We start from the raw sequence: 7,897 nt of genomic DNA, 5'->3' as shown, positions 1-7,897 counted from the left end.
CCCTAGTTCCAAACTTCCAGCTCAGCATTGTCCCCATGACTTGTCCTACCTGCCTACCTTCTTTTCCACCTATCCACTCCATCCTTCACCCCCGACCTATCACCTACATCCCCTCCCCCACTCACCTATTGTACTCCATGCTACTTTCTCCCTACCCCCCCCCTCCTCTCGCTTATCTCTCCACCCTTCAGGCTCTCGGCCTGTGTTCCTGATGAAGGGCTTTTGCCCGAAACGTCGATTTTACTGCTCCTCGGATGCTGCCTGAACTGCTGTGCTCTCCCAGCACCACTAATCCAGAATCTGGTTTCCAGCATCTGCAGTCATTGTTTTTACCTAGATAAATGCAGTTACCAAGTCTGCAGTGATCAGCCCTGATTATAATTGAATTTTGGAGCAGGGCCATATCTTCTTTTCCTGCGCTTAATTTGTGTTCCTTGCTTGTGTATTCTATTGAAGGCATGAAATTAAAGGGTTAAATGCACAAATGCTGTGCTAACTGTAGAGTGACCCTCAGATTTTGCAAACCATTGCAGAAAACATATTTTTGCTACTGTACAAAACCTGGATTCCACAAGCAATTGCAGAGAGAGAGGTTCTTCCTGTCATTGTAAATGTTCCTGCTATTGAGCAAAGTATGGTCGTAGTATGCAACAGCCAACAGACATCTTGGAAACATTTTGCGACAAACAATGGCCCAGAACATTCTGTCGGTTCTCTGAAGGCAAGGCATGTACATAACTCTTGGGAAGGGGGTGGAACACAAAATGTATAAATCCTCAACACTTAATGAGAAGCTTGGCTACACTGTATTCAGTGTCTTGCTCCTCCCAAAAGCTTTTGCTAAAGTAAACTGAAGTCTTATTTTCTACTAAATTCAAGCATTATTTTATCTACAGCAAATTACCTACAACACTATACACCCTTTTATGAAGCCCACAATCCCAATGAAATTGTAAACCACTGTCTCAACCTGCCTTTCCATCAGAAATTGTTGCACATATGCGCCCAAGGTACCTGCCTGCCAATCTTCCACAGTTACGTAGCACCTAAGTGATCTTGGAGATGGAGCATATGGTGTAGGCCAGTACACTGAGGCCTTCTGCAAACAGTAAGTACCACAGTATACCAACAGCTCAGTTATTTTATTTTGATAACTTTTCTTTGTAGTTTTTGCATTCTGTTACAGTGCCTTTTAAGGGCTGGTTTCTTTAGTTAATTTGATTATTTGCTTTACTCAAGGGCAGCACGGTAGTTCAGTAGTTAGCACTGCTGCCTCACAGCACCAGCGTCCCAGGTTTGATTCCAGCCTCGGGTGACTGTCTGTGTGGAGTTTGCACATCGTCCCTGTGTCTGCGTGGGTTTCCTCTGGGTGCTCCGCTTTCCTCCCGCAGTCCAAAGATGTGTAGGTCAGGTGAATTGGCCGTGCTGAATTGCCCATAGTGTTAGGTGCATTAGTCAGGGGGAATTGGGTCTGGGTGGGTTACTCTTTGGAGGGTCAGTGTGGACTGGTTGGGCCGAAAGGCCTGTTTCCACACTGTAGGAATCTAATCAAGACTGTAAACCAGGCTCCTCTGCTCCTGCATCACCTTTAGAATTGCATCCTTTAGTTTATATTGCATCTCCACTTCCTTCTTCTCCTCAAGATAATCACTTCTCTTACATTAAATCTTTTTTGCTACTTGCTCCACCAACCTATCTTCTTTTGAAGTTTTCACATTATCTTCTGCAAATTTCAAAATTATGTCCTGTAAAAGTCTAGGTCATTAATATACTTATTATAATCCAGCTATAGACCAGTAACCTCTACAGTAAAGTAGACAAAATTGAAATCCCCTAGTATCTACTGAAAGAATAAAGCATTTACCAACACTACTCGCGGTCCCATGGATTCCATGGTTTTAAACAAGCAATTTTATTTTACTACTGTGATAAACATGGAAAATAAACTGCTACCATTTTTCAGATATAGTAAAAACAAAAACAGGCAGACTTTGGTTAGTTCTGTAAAGGTAAATCTTTCAAAAGTCCATAAAATCATTTGGACCATGACATAAATACATCATTGCTAAGATGGCATGTGACTTCAAACACAGGTTCAATAACAGAGTTGGGTGACTGTGTGGAGTTTGCACGTTCTTCATATGTCTGCATAGGTTTCCTCTGGATGCTCTGGTTTCCTCCCTCAGTCCAAAGGTGTGCAGGTTAGATGGACTGACCATGCAAAATTGCCCCATGGTGTCCAGGGATGTTAGGCTAGGTGGGTTGACCATTATAAACGTGTGGTTACAGGGATAGGGTGGGATGTTCTCCGGAGGGTCAGTGCAGACTTTATGATCCAAATGACCTTTGTCTGCACTGTAGGAATTCAATGAATCTATGAACTTTCTAGAAGGCCTCCGTCATGTTTTCGGACAATATTTACTCTGTTGAGGTAATGACAGATCGGGCAACATATTAAGGCAATTAGTGGACAGCCTTGAACTAAAGAGTTCAGTTCAGAAGAGAAGTTTTTATCCTAGCAAGAGAAGTAGGATTTTCAGTCCAGTTTCAGAAATCTAACTCAGCAGAAATGGTTTCCAGTCTGTGGCATTTCCTAGCAGGGAGAGCTCAGGTAGTAGTCTTCAAGTTGTTCGAACTGAAAAGGTTAAGCCCATCAGAATTGAAAGAGGTTCAGACTCAAAAACGAATGCAAAAGTAAAGGAACTCAGCAATTCAAGGAAAAGAAATTAGAATGCATTGGCAAATATTTAATAGGCTGAGAGGAATGATATTTCTCTAGATAGTGTCTGTGAGACAGTTTGGTAAATTGGTTGAAAAGTATGTCTACATGTTTATGTCAAGAGCTAATTTTCTTTTACATATTATAGCTTTGTCTTTTCTTCCCTCTTCCAACGTAAACTTGCATTCTGTTCTAAAATAACATCTACAGCTCAATTAAATATTTCAGTGACTAACCACCACATTAACCAATTGCAAAAATTAAATATGTCTATCAAGCCCAACTTTATCCTGGGATTTGTTTTGTCCACTTTTACCATCAATTGGGATCACAGCACTATGCAAGTCAACAAAACAAACACTAAATATTATCTGTCTTAATTTAGTTGATTTATTTATTGCCAAATGTATCTTGTAACGAAAGCATTAAAAATGTTGCATAGTGTCGAATTAAACAAAACAAAATATAAAGGCACAAAAATGAAGTACTAAAGGAACAGTTTACAGTCCTTCTTGTTAAGTGCTCCGTCATGGGCTCTTTGCCTTGCCACCGCTACCAGAACAAAAATTAATGAAAAGTCAGCACTCTTCCACACCACCAATGCCCCACCATAGAGTCTTCACTGGACCTCAACAAAGCAGATCCCACCGATGCTGCCAGGTACTGCACCAATTCAAACCCAACTCCCCAGTTGCCACAAATCTGCTTCAGGTCCATCTCACCAATGAAGACAGTCCTTCGAGGTGAGACAGAGGTTCACCTGCCTCTCTTCCATCCTCGTTTACTGCATCAGATGCTCCTGATGTGGTTTCTCTACATCAGGGAGACCAAATGTAAACTTAGGGAACGGGTCACCGAGCATCTCAGCCAGGCATGCAGGGGCCAACTGGACCTCCCAGTCACTGTCCATTTTAATTCCCTTCCCACTCCCTTTCCGACATAACCATCCTTGGCCTCCTCCATTACCACAATGAACCAAACTGCAAACTGGAAGAATAACACCACCTCATCTTCTGCTTGGGCAGAACTCCACATTGAGTTCTCCAATTTCAAACAACCTCCCTTCCCAGCCCCTCTCCCTCCCTCCCACTGCTCCCTGCCACCAACCAGATTCGACTTAAGATTAAAAAAACCCATAGTGTTAGAGGTATATATTAATATGAAAAGAGAATTGGCTAATAGAAGATATGGAGTTGGGGTAAAGGGGTATTTTCAAGATGGCCACCTGTAACTGGTGGAGTGCCACAGGGATCAATGCTCAGGCTACAATTATTTCCAATATGTATTAGCGACTTGGATAAAATAAATGAATACACTACAGTCAGGTTTGCAGATGCCAAAAAATATGTGGGTAGACAAACAGTGAGGATGGCACAAACACTGCAGTGATAGAGGCAGATTGAGTGGACAAAAACTTGGCAGATGGAAGGGACAATGCAGCAAAATGTGAGGTTATGAACGTAGGCAGGAAGATTAGAGGAGTAAATAGCAGGGCAGACTCGATGGGCTGAATGGCCTGCTTCTGTTCCTAAATCTTCTGGCCCTTTATAGCAAAATTCCAACATTGCACACCCTGATCACAGGTTTCCAGTTTCAGAATCCAATCTTTTAACCCATTACCGTCATCAGGGACTCATTATTAAAGGTGGGCAGATGGAATTGACACAAAGATCAGCCATGATCTTCTCATTGACCAATGGGCCAGGCTGGAGGCGCTGAATGGCCTCCTCCCGTGTCTGACCTCACACCCAACGGTCCCATGCAATTCTTGTCAATAGAAGGGATAATATTATTGACAGTGGAACTAAGGGCTGCTTCAAGTTTACAATCAGTTCCCCATTTAGAGCTTAATTATCACCACACTGTGTACTACACTCTGATTTAAAGTGAACCTACCCGGCTGGCAGAGAGGCACTCACCGGACTGACGTGCCCGGGAAAAGTTAACGTGGTAACTGTCACGCAGGAGAAGGAGATACCGGTCAGCGCCGCCAAGATTGGAGCGGGAAGAGAAAGGCGGAGCGACTCCAACACCGGACTGTCAACATCCACCACAGCTGCCACACCCGGAAATGACGCAGCGCTCCCCCTCCCGGCTGATGGGTGCAATGGCTGATGGGAATGAGGTCGGATCAAGGCGACGGGGAGCGGTGTCTATGACGTCACCGGGGCAGTCAGGAGTAAGGTCAGGGAAGGTGTTGTTGGGTAGAAAACACAATCTGGTTAATAACAACCAGACATTCAGTTCTTTTGTTAGTTGACTGGGGGATGAATATAGGCTAAAACACTGAGAATGACTTGTCTGCTTGTCCTCAAAATAATACCACAGGATCTATATCCACCCAAGCAGGTAGACAGGGGTTTGCTCTAACATTTCATGTGAAAGATGATCCATCCAACCATCCTGAGTAACAAAGGATCAGCTTTGACTTTTGCATTCAAATCCTGCATCTGGGATTTGAACCTAAAGCCTTATTACTAAAAGGAAAGTGAGGCAGCAACTGAACCACTGCTGACACTTTATGTTGTGATTTTGATTTGATTTGATTTATTGTTGTCATATGTACCTAAATACAGTGAAAAGTTCTGTTGTGTGAACAGTACAGGCAGATCACAGCATACAAGGACACACAGATCATGGGGTGTTTTGACATAGCGAGGTATACAAGTTTACAGCTGCAAAAGAGGTGCACACAAATAAAATCAACATTAGATTTGAAATTAGAGAGGTGGATTCAGCAGTCTAATAACAGCAGCATAACCACCATTGATACTCAGTTCATGAACATTTAAATGATGAATTTATCATTGCCCTGAATCATAGAAGTCGAAATGTGTGGCGCTTGAAAAGCACAGCAGGTTAGGCAGCATCTAAGGAGCAGGAGAGTCAACGTGTTGTCAGGAATGTGTATGCCCGAAACGTTGACTCTCCTACTACTCCTGACCTGCTGTGCTTCTCTAGCGCCACACTTTTCGACTCTGACTCCTCAGTGTCTGCAGTCTTCACTTACTCCTGAATCATAGAAGTACCAACTGAACTGTGTGCATTTGTATCAGTTGAAGGTGAAATATTGACAAGAGGTTGGGAAGGTTCCCAAAGCTTTTACAAATAGTCAATTTCACTGTATACTATCAGAATAGGCCAGACGATTTTCTTTTGAAACCACCATCAGAGGCATGTTTGTACAACAATAGAGCACTTCCTCATTTCTGCATTGGAGTGAAAAGCTTGATTAAAGGATGAGTTGCTTCTAAATGGGATAAAATGTAGTGAAAATAATATCCTCAGTTGTTTATTTAGAGTGATAGAGATGTACAGCATGGAAACAGACCCTCCATCCAACTCATCCATGCTGACCAGATATCTCACCCCAAACTAGTCCCACCTGCCAGCACTCGGCCCCTATCCCTCCAAACCCTTCCTATTCATATACCCATCCAACCGCCTTTTAAATGTTGCAATTGTACCAGCCTCCACCACTTCCTCTGGCAGTTCATTCCATACCCGTACCACCCTCTGTGTGAAAAAGTTGCCACTTAGGTCTCTTTTATATCTTTCCCCCTCACCCTTAACCTATGCCCTCTAGTTCTGGACTCCCTGACCCAGGGAAAAGACTTTGCCTATTTACCCTGTCCATGCCCCTCATAATTTTGTAAATCTCTATAAGGTCACCCCTCAGCCTCCAACGCTCCAGGGAAAACAGCCCCAGCCTGTTCAGCCTCTCCCTATAGCTCAAATCCTCCAACTCTGGCAACATCCTTGTAATTCTTTTCTGAACCCTTTCAAGTTTCACAACATCTTTCCGATAGAAAGGAGACCAGAATTGCATGCAATATTCTAACAGGGGCCTAACCAATGACCTCCCAACTCCTGTACTCAATACTCGGACCAATAAGGGAAAACATACCAAACGCCTTCCTCATTATCCTATCTACCTGCGACTCCACTTTCAAGAAGCTATGAACCTACACTCCAAGGTCTCTTTGTTCAGCAACACTCACTAGGACCTTACCATTCAGTGTAAGGTCCCAAAATGCAGCACCTCGCGTTTATCTGAATTAAACTTCATCTGCCACTTCTCAGCCCATTGGCCCATCTGGTCAAGATCCTGTTGTAATCTAAGGTAACCTTCTTCGCTGTCCACTACACCTCCAATTTTGGTGTCATCTGCAAACTTACTAATTGTACCTCTTATGCTCGCATCCAAATCATTTATGTAAATGACAAAAAGTAGAGGACCCAGCACCGATCCTTGTGGCACTCCACTGGTCACAGGCCTCCAGTCTGAAAAACAACCCTCCACCACATCCCTCTGTCTTCTACCTTTGAGCCAGTTCTGTATCCAAATGGCTAGTTCTCCCTGAATTGCATGAGATCTAACCTTGCTAATCAGTCTCCCATAGGGAACCTTGTCGGACATATTACTGAAGTCCATATGGATCACATCTACCGCTCTGCCCTCATCAATCCTCTTTGTTACTTTCTTCAAAAAACACAATCAAGTTTGTGAGACATGATTTCCCATGCACAAAGCCATGTTGACTATCCCTAATTAGTCCTTGCCTTTCCAAATACATGTACATCCTGTCCCTCAGGATTCCCTCTAACAACTTCCCCCACCACCTAGGTCAGGCTCACTGGTCTATAATTCCCTGGCTTGTCCTTACCACCCTTCTTAAACAGTGGCACCACGTTTGCCAACCTCCAGTCTTCCAGCACCTCACCTGTGACTATCAATGATACAAATATCTCAGCAAAAGGCCCAGCAATCACTTTTCTAGCTTCTATGCCCGATCAGCTCCTGGGGATTTATCCACCTTTACCTGTTTCAAGACATTCAGCACTTTCTCCTCTGTAATCTGGACATTTTGCAAGGTGTCACCATCTATTTCCCTACAGTCTATATCTACCATATCCTTTTCCAGAGTAAATACTGATTCAAAATACTCATTTAGTATCTCCCCCATTTTCTGCGGCTCCACACAAAGGTTGCCTTGCTTAACTTTGAGGGGCCCTATTCTCTCCCGAGTTACCCTTTTGTCCTTAATGTATTTGTAAAAACCCTTTGGATTCTCCTTAATTCTATTTGCCAAAGCTATCTCATGTCCCCTTTTTGCCCTCCTGATTTCCCTCTTAGGTATACTCCTATTCCTTTATACTCTTCTAAGGATTCACTTG

The 7,897-nt window shown here is 43.4% G+C and overlaps 1 protein-coding gene across 1 annotated transcript in view; it reads right to left on the bottom strand.

Moving 5' to 3' along the window:
* wdr41 (WD repeat domain 41) overlaps positions 1-4,812 on the bottom strand; it is a 43,675-nt gene extending 38,863 nt beyond the window's left edge. The window contains exon 1 of the mRNA XM_043702685.1: positions 4,616-4,812. The gene's annotated coding sequence lies outside the window, so the exon portion shown is untranslated. The remainder of the gene's footprint in view (positions 1-4,615) is intronic.
* Between the last annotated feature and the right edge of the window lie 3,085 nt (positions 4,813-7,897).

Source organism: Chiloscyllium plagiosum, chromosome 2 (assembly GCF_004010195.1).
Source record: "Chiloscyllium plagiosum isolate BGI_BamShark_2017 chromosome 2, ASM401019v2, whole genome shotgun sequence".
Classification (NCBI taxonomy): domain Eukaryota; kingdom Metazoa; phylum Chordata; class Chondrichthyes; order Orectolobiformes; family Hemiscylliidae; genus Chiloscyllium; species Chiloscyllium plagiosum.
This window is presented reverse-complemented; position numbering and strand designations above follow the sequence as displayed.